The sequence below is a fragment of the Ursus maritimus genome, unplaced genomic scaffold (genome assembly GCF_017311325.1).
Source record: "Ursus maritimus isolate PB19 unplaced genomic scaffold, ASM1731132v1 scaffold_11, whole genome shotgun sequence".
Lineage (NCBI taxonomy): Eukaryota > Metazoa > Chordata > Mammalia > Carnivora > Ursidae > Ursus > Ursus maritimus.
In genome coordinates, this window is record NW_024423453.1 from 31,655,857 (window position 1) to 31,664,792 (window position 8,936).

At 43.7% G+C, this 8,936-nt stretch overlaps 1 pseudogene; it reads right to left on the reverse strand.

Moving 5' to 3' along the window:
* Window positions 1-6,761: 6,761 nt before the first annotated feature.
* On the reverse strand, window positions 6,762-8,646 carry LOC103658078 (annotated as a pseudogene).
* Window positions 8,647-8,936: the final 290 nt, after the last annotated feature.

Here is an 8,936-nt window from a genome sequence, read left to right on the forward strand (position 1 = left end):
AAACGTATATACCTGTATCTTAACTATGGGATTGAAGGTGTTTCACGTTATTTTGCATCCTAATCACTTTTTATTGGGCTTTGTCCCTAATTGGAGGTGGTTTCTTTGGCACCCACCTTGGTGCATTCATTCCACAGCCTGATAAGGGTGTTCGAGGGATTATCATGGCTGATATTTTTTTCACCATTGACATAAAAGCAGGAGGAGTTTGAAAGCTAGAGAAGCACGTAAAGCAAGATGGAATCTGATAGCAGTCGCCTGTGTGTAGAGCAGTATGACAGCCCATCCTCTGCTTGGCACCTTTCTCCTCTCTCATGTCACGACCTGGTGCAGAGAGAGAGACAATGCCTCTGACCTTATCATGCCTCTCCTGCCCTCTGAGGATGGCTTAATGCAGTCCTTACTGGATATGATGTCAGCACTAGTGGTTGAGGTGGGGAGTGATTTAGTGACTTCAACTCTCTTTGTCCTTCTGTCTACATTCTTACAAGAACCATGGAATTCCTGAAAGCCTTAGTATAGAGAAACATTTGAGATCATGTAGAAATCCTCGGGAGAGACGATCGAACTAATTGTCCCTTAAGGTTGCTTCCAATTCTGTGATTCTAGAATTTATTTTCAAATAAAGAAGTTGAGGCCCTGAGAAGCGAGTGATTTGAAAAATAATATATCAACAGTTAGTGCCAAGGCAGGATTGCATGACTGGTGAAGAAGCCTTTGGCATGCCCATGATCAAATCCATGAGCGTCCATGTCAGTCCGCAGTCAGAATTTGTATTCCTTCTGCCTCACTTTTAGACTTTCATTTCCTAGTCAGACTCTGTGACCTTTCAAGCTTTCAAGCTCTTGTTCTAAAAGGGCTCACTCACCTACTAGGGTGACATATGCCCCTGAAGAGGGTGGAGGTAAATATGCCAACACACAGCATGCTGCTCCCCCTTCATTGGCATGACTTCTGGGATCCTGGTGAAGTAATGGCTCACAAGACCCCCGTCCCACAGAAACCACCAGACACCCCTCAAAATACTAACATGGGAAACAATTTTCCAGCTGATAACTTTGCTGTAACCATAAATTTGGGAACAAGAAGAGAAACAATATGTATGTATGTATGTATTAATTTTTTTTGAGAAACAGTATTTAATTAAAACTGATTTGTTTTGGATACCAAGCCAAGAACTGAGGTGTCCCAGATTTTATACGTGCTCTGTCAGCCAGAGAGAGACCTGGGGAATTTGCAGTACTCTCTACTGCGGGGTAGATTGTAATTGGACAGGTGAATTCCTCCACCCTTCTCTGTTCCCTCCTTCAGAACTCAGCGGCTGCAGGAGACTCTGGAATGATGCATGTCTATTCACAGTGGGTAGACAGTTCCCATGTCTGTCTTAGTTCCTCTCATCAGAATTTATTTTTACCAAAAAAAGAGAGGCAGTGTGATTGCCAGCAGGCATTCCCTGAGGTTAAGGACCCCGTGATGGCCCAGTTCTTTTTTCCCTTCCCACAGCACCTAGAATAAAGTCCTGTACCTCTTAGTCCCTCTGTGAGCACTGCTGCTAACTGACTTACCTTTCTGGCCAGCCCCCACTGCAGCACAAGCTTGTATCAGCAAGAGAAGGAGCAATTCTCCTCTCAGCTGCCCTGCCAAGCACTCAGGAGAATTTTGTCCTGGGGCTGCGACAGAGAGATCAAAGAAGAGACAGTACATTATACAATTTCTGAGCTCTATCGTCTAAGTATGTGTGAGTATATAGTAACTAGTAATGATTTATCCTAACACATCTTCGTCTGAATTCTAGAACATCTTCTAAGCAATACTCCATCAATCCTCCAAGCAGTTTTTAACACAGATAGGAAAATGAACATGTTTTCTATGACTCATAAACAGTATGGATGCTCTTAATAAACCCAATTTTATAGAGATTGTGATGATGATTTCTCAGCCCTCGCTAAGTCAGAGAAATGAGTTCACTTTGGGGCAATCACTCGCTGAATGGGAAGTTGTGTGCAAATGCAAGAATGACAGTGGATCTGTCTGATACCCGGGGCCTCATAAACATTAATTATATGTTGAGTAATGTGTGACTCCATAGAAAATTTCTTCCTTACAGTTAAAAAAGTCTTTCTTATTTTTTAAAGAACAAGAACACTACATATAACTGTAAAAATAAAATATACACAAGTATATACAGGAAAAAGTGAAAGTCATTCTCATTATTATGTTCTTTCAGACTCCCTGGTAGTATAACCGTTAACAACTTGGTATCCTTGCCAACACTTTTTCCTACACATGTACATGTGTGTATTTATGAAATATAAAATATAAAAGTCTATATATTATTTATGAAATATAAAGGTCTGTATATCATTCTGTAACTCATTTTCATCCCTGAGTAATGCATGTTGTGGTATTATAAAATCTATAAATCTATAAAATCTATAAATCTAAGTTATACTTTTTAATCCCCACATACCTTCTTTTTGGATGAAAAGATTTTTAACACATCTCCTACTGATGATCATTTATGTTGTTTCCAAATATTTTCATATTGCGAACAATGCTACAATGAATATTCTTATGAGCAGAAATGCTACAATAAACATTCCTGTGGCATTCTTTGCAATAAGAAAAGAATTGTTACAATTCTTTTTGGAGAAGGGAAGTGTGTTTTTAATGTAGGTTCAGGAAGAATTGCTTTCAAAGGGTAATGCCATGTATGTTAGGGTAAGTCCTAAATGCTTAAGTCCCTCATTTATTATTATTCACCAGATGACATACTGGCTTAATGGTTCTTCTTGGCTAAGATCCAGTCAAAGGCCAGCAGTCAGCTGTGGTTTGGCTAGGCAGTCCTGCTGATCTTGGTGGGACTCTCTCACGTCTGGGGTTAGCTAGCTATCGTCTGGTCTGATAGCCTCAGTGTCTTTCTTTGAAGCTTATTCTGGACATGTTCTCTTGCGGCAAGACAGGTCAATGAGAGGGAGAAGCATTCCTTCAAGTCTCTTGTGTCGAGCTTGCTATTATCCCACTGGCCAAAGCAAGCTACATGGCTGAGAGTATGGGGTATGAGTGGGAGAGCGTTGGCAAAGGTATGAAAAATTAAGATCATTTTTGCAATCAATTTCTATACATATTTTAAAAGGTTACAGATACTGCCAAATTGCCCTCCCACACAATTTAATTTGTTTTTACCACAACAAATTGTATATAAGAGGGTTTGGCAACAAAATCCAGTCTCCCAGTGTGAAATATTAGGTACATAGCACAGGTTTACTTTAATGACCTTTTTCCCTTCCTTTTGATTTCTGCTATTATGTTCTAGGATAACTAAGTTTATTATAGTTATTGTTTTTTCTGTTGTATAGTTTTTGTAAAGACTGATGATGTTTACATTTTTTGTAACTAATTTTTAACTTTAATTAGAGCAACTTTAATAGTTTTTTTTGCCTTAGCCATAATTAAAAGGGAATTAATATGTACTGTTAATCTTTTCATAAAGTAGCTTCTATATTCCAAAGCATGTGTATTTTACACTACCTCTTAGTTTAATGAAATTTTGTTAATAACAAAAGTTTGCAAAACATGGGCACAGGTACTATATTTTCTGAGATCATTTACATCTAGCAATCTCTTTCTGTTGCTTTCATACATGAATAAGGTGAAGATAAACTATTGGGTCACATATTTCTCTTTCTTTATCTACTATCTTCTGGAATTGAATATTCCTATGGAGAGCTTTGAGATAGATGACTTCTTCCCCTCTCATTCATTTGACACATAATTATTGAGCTTCTACCATTGGACAGACACTATTCTAGGTACTGATTGTATAGAAATAAACAGCATACAAGCAAATATCTCTGCTCTCCTGGAGCTTAAATTCTAGTGGGAGGACATATGCAATAAGCAAAATGAATAAATAACTAATGATCTATATTGTATAGATAAATAAATATAATTTAACAAGAAAAGGAGGGATATGGAGTGCCAGAGTGAGGGTTACCTTTAAATGGGGCAGTCAGGAAAAGAATCCATGAGACGTTAACATTTGAAAGATATGAGTGAACAAGATTTACAAATGTTTGCATCAAGAACATTCCAGGCAGGGCAAACAGCAAGTGCAAAGGCCCTGAGGTGAACATATCTGGCATATATGAGGAACAATATGGAGGCCTGTTTAACCGGAACAAATGAAGTGAGGTGAAGAATAGAAGAGATGAGGTCAGAATGCTAATTGAGGTTAAGAGCAGATTGAGCCTTATCGATTATTTTAATAATTTGGCTTATATCACAATGAGAGGTGAAACACTGGATTGGTTTGAAGAGAGAAGTGACAAGGTCTGACTTTATGATTTAACCAAAATATTCTGGCTGCTTATAAGTGACTTTAAATTTGTTTTTGTTTGTCTTCTCATGGATACTCAGAGAAAACTTAAAATTTTTTTATCCTTGAAGTATAAAAACTTTTTCAGCATATGCATATTAGTTGTGGTGGTTTTATATTACTATTTTCTGTAACATACTATGTCCTTTGACTCACAAATTTGGTTCTTTCTTCATTTGGGGAAAGTTTTTTTCATAATACCTTTTAATGTTTTTTCAATTCCATTTACTATTTCATATTTCAGGGGCGCCCTTGACCTGTTTGTTGAAATGCTGGTGTCTGTCCTCCTGCTATCATTTTTGTTTAAATACTTCCTTATCTTTGCTTCCTGTTTGGTATACAATTTTCTCAAAACTATCCCCCACATATCAGAGTTATTTTTCTCTCATTTTCGTTCTTTCCTGCTTCATATTTATTTATCGTTTCTTAGCTGTCTGTGGTCTTCAATTTTTTTCATTACCTCTCCCTTTAAAATTTTTTATTGTATCATTTATTTTTCCTCTGACATCTTATTTCATCTTATTTCTTTATTTTCTGTCACAATGCAAAGTCTAAAAGTCTAATTTCTTGGAGTATGCTTATTCTAGAAAAATTTTTAAGACTTGTTCCATTTTTTTATTTTTAATATTTTTCCTGCTTTAGTATTTTTGTATTGTTGATGAGCCTTTTGTATTTACGCTTCTCATTTTTGAAAGGGGTTGGTGCTGTCTAGGCCTTCTCATTGGTCCAGATGGATTGGGTAGATTCTATTTTGCTCCCTTCTGTTTTCACTTGGGTCCTCTTTGCACCCTCATCTTATAATGTGAGCTTGAGGCAAGGTGTTGATGGTATAACGTCACCTTCTGTTTCTGAGAGTTGGGAAAGAACAACTCTAGTTGCTGGAAAGAACACTTAGACCTACAAGGGACCTTGATTTTATGTTTCTGCTTCTTTCTCCACAGTTATTATTTTTTTGGAAAGGGGGTGTGTAGTATAAGACTGAATCTTCTTTCCACATGAGGTAGAATGGTTCTGTCGTTTTAAACACACACAACACTTAGGAGGCTTGTTATATTTAGAGTGGAAAATTATGTCAGGAACAAAGTCAACAAAAGGAAACAAACCGCAAAAAGTAGCAGGAAAGAGAGCCAGTTAGGTGCAGCCCCGAGACCAGCAGTTCTGTGGGCCATGGTTACATGCAGCCCTGCGTGGGAGTCTGTCTGTGCGTCTGTCTGTGCGTCCATCCTGCACACCAAGCTGGGGGTGCACTACATGCATCCGGCTCCTGCTCTACCCTGGAACACCTGCACATGTCCTCAGGTAGCTCCACCTGAACTTTAACAGGACAAAAGGAGATCATTCCATAGGCTGAAAACAAAAACGAGAACCAAAATGACACTGTTTCTTTTCCCCAAATGAAATCAACAATGAAAGTTCCTGTGTGATTCCAAAATTTCCAGAGTAGAAGTGGAGCGATCTGAAATGTCAAAGACCCCATTATTTTGAATAATGCATACCTCAAATTTGAAGAAAGCATACCTCAAAATATTCTAATTCCAAACGAGAACAACAAAATACTGCCTTATCTACCAGTACCAATGCCAAGGGTCCTGGGAGGGCGGCAGGGAGGGCTCCGGCCCTGTTCCTGCAGCTCTGCCCGTCCTAGGAGCTGCCCTTACCAAGGACAAGTCTCTGATGGGAATTACAAGCTGAGCTCAGAGTGGGGAAGCACTTCCGGAACGAGGCTTTGTTGCAGGTGGTTTTGTTCAGGTGTGACTTCTTTCTTTAAGGAGTTTTAAGGCCACCTGTGTTTCTGTGTTTTCAGTGCTAAGGTGAAGTCCAATCGCAGGGCCTTCTATCCACTGAGACACCATGCTTCCAGCGTAGGTGAGAGACAGTGTCTCCTTTTGGCATCACAGAGTTAATATAAAGTAAAAAAAGCGGTCCTGGTAGAGTAGACAGTTACACAGGAGCTGGAGGCAAGGACGGTGATAAATAGGTTACATGTTAGCAGCCCCCGGGGGCACAACATCCTGACTTTGTGGCTTCCAAGGCCCTGGGGCTAACAGACCAAGAGTCACTGATGCAGAGCTTGCCTCTCCCCTTACACCTCTGCTCTGGGTAACCCCTAGACTCATTATAATGCATTTGCATGGCGGTTTTAGCTCCCCCACCATGGGGGAAGGCTGCCATGAAGATTCCCATAGAAACCTTGTAGGGTCAAACACTCCCCCTCCCAACCTGCGGGAGGAGTCCCCCAAATGATTGGAAGCAGCCACTTTTAGAGACCACCCTGTCCATGACCCCAGACTGCCCCCCATAAAAAGAAAGCAACCACTTTTAGAGACCACCCTGTCCATGACCCAAGACTCCCCCCCCATAAAAAGAAAGTACCCCTGTAGCCTCAGGGGAATTGCCCCCTCTGGGCCTGCCCACTCTCTCTTTTTGAGAGAGTACTGTCCTTAAGACACTGCTTTGTGCTTGCTACCTTTCTTCTGGCTGTCTTTCGCTGAGCGTGGACCCTCATGTAAGTCTTTCGTGGGGAATCCAAGAACTGAAACCTCCCACACAGCACAGGTTTTCCTAGTGGTAATAGTCCCAGTGGCTCGTTTGGGACGTTCTTCTCCCTGCCAGCTGCTGGCTCTGGTCCACACTCAGGGCAATGACCATGCTTGTGCTGTCTTCTGTCTTGACCTGCCTCTCTCTGGCTGCTCTGACTGGTCACCGTTCTCATGCTCTGTGAGCAAAGAGGCTGACACCGACGCATGTGTTACCAGCTTGTGCAGAGGACTCACTCCACATTGTTCACCCGGTCGTGGATGGCAGCAGGGACTGGCACCATGTAAGTCCCGTTTGGTGTTACAGTTTTTATGGGCAACTGGTGCGGCCCTGGAGGCACCGGTTGTACTATGGTGACGTCTGAGTGATCCGGCCAGCAGTGCCTAGTGTGGCATGGCTAATTGCAAGAATAGGTTCTACCTGCACCTTTGCTTCTCTGTAATCTCCATTCTCTTGCAGCTGTGCCTTAGGAGGGGTCAGCACGGCCTCCTGAGTGACCACTGCTTGGCTGGCGACAATGTATGTGTTCGCTGGGGCCAGGCTGGCCCTGCTGGTGATAGACACCGCTGGGATTTGATGGATGATGTGCACTCTCGGCACGACAAGCTGCTGGGAGGTCGAGGTGGTCATGGGACTGTGTCCGTGTGGGTGACAGGCCTGATGGCTGGTGGCAGCTGCTGCTGCATGGTGATTAAAATGGGCCAGCTAGACAGCCTGGTGTGCTCTGGGCAGACAGGGCCTCCTGGATGACCGCCAGTTTGGACTGTGAGGTGCCAGGCTCAGGCTCCGGGGGGCCGGTGAACCTTCCCTCGACAGGCTCTTGGGAGTCTGGGCACTGCTGCAGTGAGCAGACAGCACTCCAGTGTGATTGGGAGAGGCGAGGGCACTTCTAGATGAGAGAGGTCCCAGGGGGGTTTTGAAGCAAGGCCATGCCCCTAGGCCATCTTTTCCTGGAAGCCTGCTCTATGAATTTGCTTTCACAGGTAGATCTGTCCTCCGGAATAAGCCTTTGCCTGGTTCTTCCTGGGAACCTGGTATTTTGATGAAATAACGATTCAGAGAGATAGTAGCAAATTGAATTCTGCCACTCCTTGTCCACAGTCCTGTAGTATGGATAATTTTTAGTGATGTATAAATTCTATTTAGGGTGAGTTGTTTATCAGGAACCATTGTAATTGCTTGTACGATCAACTGTGCATAGGAATAAGGTGGCTTTGAGTCCTCTTCTGGGCTCTCTCCACTGGAAGCTTCCTTTTCATTTTCTGACTACAAGTTGTTGGCCCTTCGATTGAGGTCAGCTGGTATCACACAGCCCATTTTGAACCCATCAAGGTCTGTTCCCTGGGGGCTGGATGGGCAGGCGTCTCCTGCACTGACGCCTTCCGTAGGGGAGGGAAGGGTACTGATGAAGCGGGCCACGGTGTCTGGAATGTCGATCGTCAGGGGCGACACGTGGGCCTGCGTGGCCTCACTCCGGAGCCTCCTGCTACTCCATTTTCTCACTGGACGGGGCAGTGACCGTGATCTTGATGACTGTGCCTGGGAACCGGAACGAGCATGCGCGGCAGCTGCGGCGGCCGCTGACGCCCGTGGAGCACGCCGGCCGCCCGCGGTTCTTGCTGCGGCAGAGCGATGGGCTGGGCCGTGAGGCTGTGGTGGCGGCGTGGTGACATGTAGCTTGGGTGGCCCTGCAACAGGCGGCCCCCGATGATCGCCAAGCGCTTCTTCATCAGGTACTCGAACTCGTGGCCCTGGAGCGCGCCGGGTCCCGGGAGTGGGGTGGACCCGCCACGGGCCTGCGAGTGTCCCGCAGCCTTCCGTGGCAGCAGTGGAGCTGAGGGCCGCGTGAGGCCTCCTGATGAGCGACAGCTGGAGGCTCTCCATAGGATGGATGGATGGATGGATGGATTGATTGATTCAGACTTATTTATTTAAAGATTTAGTTATTTATTTTGGAGAGAAAGGAGAGCGGAGAGGGAGGGTGGGGGTGGGGAGTCTGAAGCCGACCCCCGCGATGAGT